Genomic DNA, 6,473 nt, shown 5'->3' on the forward strand with positions numbered 1-6,473 from the left:
GAAGAATGTGATCACATTCATGCCACAAATCCAAAAATACAGAAGAGCTGATGTTGGTCCAGGGCCATGGGAACACAGCCAGCGCACTGCAACTCTGATCAGCTGAGGTCAAGGTTACTCAGACAAAAATGATGGGGTCACGACCCTTCCCAGTCCAGCTGCATCAGATCTGACCGCTCCCCCCACCCCCCTACCCCACAATGCACCCTCCCTCACACCAGCCTATTACCTGCAATTAATATATTCGGCAGCAGAATTCAGAAAACTTACAAACATTTTCCTCACAAATTTCCACATACAAAATGGTCTTGAAAACATTGTTGAGGGGGATGCGGAAGTGGGGGGGTGGGGGGGGCGGTGAGTGGATCTCTCTCTGGGTCTTACCTTGGTCACGTTCAGAATATTACAGAAAGGAACTGTTTTCTCTAAACTTCAATTTTCACCCTTGCTTCTCCAGCCTCCTGTAGGTTCTAGGTAGGAGGGCATCTCTTTTAAAGTATTTTTCATAAGCTCAATTTTTGTGGGAAGTTTAAACTCTTAGTACTAACCATGAGCTGACTGCCATGTTGCATCGAATCCAGGATTCATAGAACACGGTCCGATCAAACACTCCCAGGGCAGCTACAGCACGGGGGTTAGATACAGAGTAAAGCTCCCTCTACACTGTCCCATCAAACACTCCCAGGACAGGTACAGCACGGGGTTAGATACAGAGTAAAGCTCCCTCTACACTGTCCCCATCAAACACTCCCAGGACAGGTACAGTACGGGGTTAGATACAGAGTAAAGCTCCCTCTACACTGTCCCCATCAAACACTCCCAGGACAGGAAAGTACGGGGGTTAGATGCAGAGTAAAGCTCCCTCTACACTGTCCCCATCAAACACTCCCAGGACAGGTACAGTACGGGGTTAGATACAGAGTAAAGCTCCCTCTACACTGTCCCCATCAAACACTCCCAGGACAGGTACAGCACAGGTTAGATACTAAGTAAAGCTCCCTCTACACTGTCCCCATCAAACACTCCCAGGACAGGTACAGCACGGGGTTAGATACAGAGGAAAGCTCCCTCTACACTGTCCCAGTTAAACACTCCCAGGACAGGTACCCCTCCCCAACCCCAACCCTAACCCTATCGTCTCCACTGAGAATCACAGACTTACAGTGAATTTGGGTGAAGATGTTGGTTTTCAGGTTCTGAAGCTGTGCTATGGTCATCTCCTGCAGGTCACTCAGTCCCAGAGGTCCTTCCCTACCCTGGTTGTCTTTGGACTGAGGAAGAAAAAAATTAATTCTGCAAAGGACTTTACGGAAGAAGAAAAAAGAAAGAAAAAAAAAACAGGGTCAGATACAGCGTAGAGTGTAGTATAAGGACATGTAAGGGTTAAGGTTAGAGACAGTGAGAGCCACCCCTCCTACTGTAGAGATGATGATGTAATGGTCACATGGTAATGGGCTTTTGGAAGGAGAGAGTAGCAGCATGCATGATGCTAGCTGAGGAGGCTTGGGGAGAGTGTAAATAGTAATGTATATATAATAAAGAGTTATTAATTGACCTAATCTAGACTCCTAGACTTTATCTACAAATCCCTAGCTAAGCTACACCTATTATACAACAAAAGCATGCAACATAAAGCTCCCTCTATACTGTCCCAACAAACAATCCCAGGGCAGGTACAGCATGGGTTAGATATAGTGTAAAGTCCCTTCTACACTGTCCCTAACATTGTGTCTCAGCCCTAACTCTCACACATAATTGTACCAATGTGGAAAGTTTACATTTCCCACATGTGCCATTCAGTGACCTATACGGGTGAGAGTGCAAGTGAGTGCTCAATTGGAGGCAGTTTGAGAATGAGGTTGAGGGTGCAAATGGGAGCCATATAACCAGCAAATTGTGGGGACTTCCATCCCATTCTAAACTGGACCTGAACTTAGTGGATTAGACCCTCCTGCCTCCTTATGTGCTTGCTCAATCTTCAGCATTCACCTCTCTGTAGCCCCACCATTACGTGCCATAAACCTTTGTATCAAGGTCCCCTCCATATTTTCCTTTCTGTCCTCAGTCTCCTTATCCACTTTTCATAGTTGAGTGACCTGAGTTCTGGAACAGTTTGCAGCTTGTGTTAAACCCGATCCACTTCATCAATGACTTTTAATGGGCAGTGATTACAACTGATCCCAAAATGTCTTCACATGTGGCCTCTGACTTTGATGAAACTAGGGCAAGGAAACTGAACACCCAACTCCAAGTCACAGTATTGTTAAACCCTTCCTGCAAACTAGCACATTACTATTGACAAGGCTTTCCATTACATCTCCTATTCATTACAATGTACTGACTGCTCACTCAGTGCTACTTCAGAGAGCTAGCTTAATTATTTAGTATACATATTGTGCAGGCACTCCGACTTCTCATTCAGAAACTGCAGCCCATTCAGAGGCCTGCTTCACTCTCTATTGTAATTTTGTGGCACCATCCAGGTTTCTACTCAATTATACATGGGGCGCGAGCCTCTTTGCGTGTCACGTTCCTTTCAGATTGTGACAAGAATGATGGCCCTACACAATCTGAATGGGTGATGAGGAATGAAAATTCCATCAGGTGGCGTGGATCCGAACACTGACAACAGAAATGTGGGTCAAGGGAGGTGAACGGTACCCAATGGTCCCTTTAGCCGAATTCGCGGAGGGAGGGAGTGAACGAGAAGGAGACGTGAAAGTTTGGAAAGCAAGAAAACTGGGTTCAAATGCAAGATCATTAAAGAAACTCTCAAGAAATACATGTTCATCGTGTTGAGCGATTCTCTAAGTCATCATAGATAATAAATCTCATCTGCCAACCTGAAACCAACGGACAAAATAAGGAGCAACTTAGATTTATTTTATCTCCAAGACTGATTCAGCTTTGATGCCATAAAGATCAACTCTGCAGCGAAAACAGAGCAACAAAATATGTTAGATTATTGTCCTCCATTTCACTCCAGGGACTGGGATTAAAAGCAGCCCAGTTGATTCCTCTCTCAGAGCTAACGGTTTCTTAAATGACTCTCAGATTGTCGTCTCAGCTCCCTACCCGTGAGTCCATGTCCAAGTATTGATCATTCTCCGCATGAAGAAGAATTCCCAGATCTCACATCTAAATTTATATCACCATTATTGACTCACTTCCCAGCCCTTTTGAAGTGGCCTCCGACTTTCAGTATTCACTAGGACTGTTGCTTTCACCCTTTAGTGATATGACTCTAGATCAACATTTGGAGCATTTGTTTATTGCGCTGGTTGAAAAGAAGGACGTTTTTGCTGGCAACTGGAAATATTTCTTTCAAATACCCAGTCAAAAACTTCCAGGTACAGCAAAGGTTAGATACAGAGTAATGCTCCCTCTACTCTGTCCCATCAAACACTCCCAGGACAGGTACAGCAAAGCAGCAGCATTAACAGCAGCAGAGAGCGGTCAAGAAGACGAAAATGTCTTTGGAGTCCATCAACTCCCGGCTCCAGCTGGTTATGAAAAGCGGCAAATATGTGCTGGGCTACAAACAGACTTTGAAAATGATTCGTCAGGGCAAAGCCAAACTGGTTATTCTTGCTAACAACTGTCCAGCCTTGAGGAAATCAGAGATTGAGTACTATGCTATGTTAGCCAAGACTGGTGTGCATCATTACAGCAGGAACAATATTGAGCTAGGTACAGCTTGCGGTAAATATTACAGAGTGTGCACACTGGCTATCATTGGTCTTGGTGATTCTGACATCATCAGGAGCATGCCAGAGCAGATCAGTGAGAAATAAACTCGCCTGTGACTCTGAAATATTTTACAAATAAAGTTATTCTGTAAAAAGAAAAAAAAAACGGGGTTAGATACAGAGTAAAGCTCCCTCTATACTGTCCCCATCAAACACTCCCAGGACAGGTACAGCACTGGGATTGGCTGGGCAATTTGGGAAGCACTTCCTGCCTGCAATCAGGGTGAGCAGCTGCACCTGTGTTGCTGCAACTGGAGTGGAGTAACTGGAGAGGAGAGAGCAGAGTGGGAGTAACTAAAGAGATGACTAGAGTGGAGATTGCTGCATTTACTGTGGAACTGTTGTACTTTGTTCAAAGACAAAGGAGAACTGCAAGTCATTTTGGAGAGGTGGGTGTTGGAGCACCAGAGAACTCTTTGTTGTTTGGACTGTTGGGGGAGGGAGGAGGCACCAGAAGATCCAGGGGTGGGGCTGCCAAATTCTATAGGGAGCCCCTGTATTTGCTCTTGTGTTTATCTGCCATCCTGCACAAAAGGGGCTCCCTCCCCACCCCCAACTGAGTGGCTCGGGACGGCTGGAGCTGCCCGGGTGAAGAAAGTCTTCACAGTCTTTACAGAACAATGGAAAAGGAGAGAACCGGGCGGCTCTAACCGACCCGGGCGAAGAACCCTCCCCTAACTGGAAGACAGGACTGTGAGCTCTGAAGTAAGGTGCTCCAACCACCGAACCACAGCAACATCCTCGCAGCTCATCTCTCCCTCCCATCGCTCAGCTGTCTATCCTCTCCTCTCCTTGTCCTTTTCCTTTGCACCCCTATTCCCCTCTACCCCCACCCCTCCCATCATATTGCTTTAGTTTAAAAGCTGTTAGTTTATTTCTTAAGGGTGGGCGTGGCTCTGCGACCCCATGGCAAGTCCCTCTTCACCGGTGGCGGGGTCTTCTCGCACGTATGCTGCTGCAGCTACTGCAGCTGTTGCCCCGTCACCGTTTGCACTAATAACATCAAAGCATGGCATCAAGAGCTACGTCCATCCAAACATGATGATAGAGGCATGTGTTAAGGCAATGGCCGAGGTTGTCGGCCCTTCGGCCATTGTTGCAGCCTCTAAAATGACCCCCTGGAGGCCACTGCGCAAAGGGTCATTTTATCTAATGTCCCGCCCTTCATTCCTGGTGAGCTCCTCCTTCTCCACCTGCACCATCTGAGGGAGGTAAGGATGGGGCTCACTCCAGTCCTGCTCGGTCTTCGGGAGAACCGCCTCCGGCATGTGTACTCCTTCCGCCGCCAGCTATTCATGCAGCAGGCGCGGGAGGAGGTCATAGAGGGCCATTTCAATGTAGAGTTCCAGGGGGCGGCCTACCGCATCTTCTGGACCTTGGACGGGGCACGGTGCCATGTCAGGGGTGGGGCAACCTCCTGGCTGCCAACTCCACCTCGGCAGCCCAGGGTGGCGCCGCTGCACCTCCTCCCAGCCCCCCACACCTCCACCAGATACAGTTCAGTTGGTGCCAGAGGCTGTGGTCTTCACGGCCTCCGACAGGGTGGGGAGTGCCCGTCCAAGTGGGAAGGAAGGCGCGGAGGAAAAATAAACATCGAGAGGCGCATACCCTGGACACATTGACACTACCCGAGTCTGAACTCAGCCCAAAGCCCGCTCCTGGGGAATCCACCTGCCCCAGGGCTGGGCTCAGGCCCAGGGTAACCAGACAAAAGGTGGGTGCGGAGGCAGAGGCCCCTGATGACATGGAGGACTCTGAGCCTCCACGCCCCTCCCGAAATAAGAGGAGGAGACGTCCCTCCTCTGACGAATGCCCTGAACCACGGAGTCCATCTCCTGCCGTGGGTCCTTAGGCTCCCCTTGCCACCAGCACAATCAGGGCCTCAAACTCTGGGCGGGAGCCCTTCACCCCTCGGAACGGAGGTGCGGGAGATGCCCCTGTGATCTTGTCAACTTCTGAGGTGGGGGGCCCGCCCTTGGTAGGGGAATCTGTGGACCCCACGGGAGAAATAATTCCTTTGGCCGATGGGTCGGGTGTCCTAGGTGAGAGCGAGACCTGTGAGGGGCCGCCCTCCCAACAGCCTGACGCTGCTGCCCGGGATGTGCCCGACCCAGAGGCAAATCTGTATAATTCCCTATCTGCTGGTCCTGTGGGCACTGGCAGGGCAGGAGATGGCCTCATCTCTCCGCCTCCGGTCTTGGCTCTGGCTGGATTTCCGGAGTCGGGCACTTCCACCTCCCCTGGACCGCTGATTGGCCTGGGGACGGAGGTGGAGGGGGGTCCTGAACCGCTGGCACCCACAGGCTCTAGTTTCACAGTAGAACCCAGAGAGGACTCCTCTGCCATCGATCCTGGGGGTGGGATTGTGACGGAGGCGGGACCAGCTGGGGCGGCCGGGACGTCCACCCAACAGAGTGTGATGGGTGTGTCGACCGCTGGCGGTGACAACCCGGAGGAGGATGGGGACTCGGTGTGGGGCACGGAGGACGACCTTGATTCCATCGCCAGTGAGGTGGTGGAGTCCCTCGTGCCTCCCACCGAGTCTCCTCTCATCCCCACGGCGGAACTCCGGGATTTCCTCGCGGCTTGCAGGGGTTGCCGCGATAAAGTTCAGCTGGCCCTCGGCCATTGGTCGAGTCTGGCGCTGATCATTCAGTCCATCCGTGCCGCCCTCAAGAAAACGGGCAAGGGCGAGGGCGTGAAACTGGTTGAGAGGCGCCGTTT

General features: G+C 50.4%; 1 pseudogene; it reads left to right on the plus strand.

Moving 5' to 3' along the window:
- The first annotated feature begins 3,238 nt into the window (after nt 1–3,238).
- On the plus strand, nt 3,239–3,849 carry LOC137355652 (large ribosomal subunit protein eL30 pseudogene; annotated as a pseudogene).
- The last annotated feature ends 2,624 nt before the right edge of the window (nt 3,850–6,473 follow it).

The sequence above is a fragment of the Heterodontus francisci genome, chromosome 43 (genome assembly GCF_036365525.1).
Source record: "Heterodontus francisci isolate sHetFra1 chromosome 43, sHetFra1.hap1, whole genome shotgun sequence".
Taxonomy (NCBI): domain Eukaryota; kingdom Metazoa; phylum Chordata; class Chondrichthyes; order Heterodontiformes; family Heterodontidae; genus Heterodontus; species Heterodontus francisci.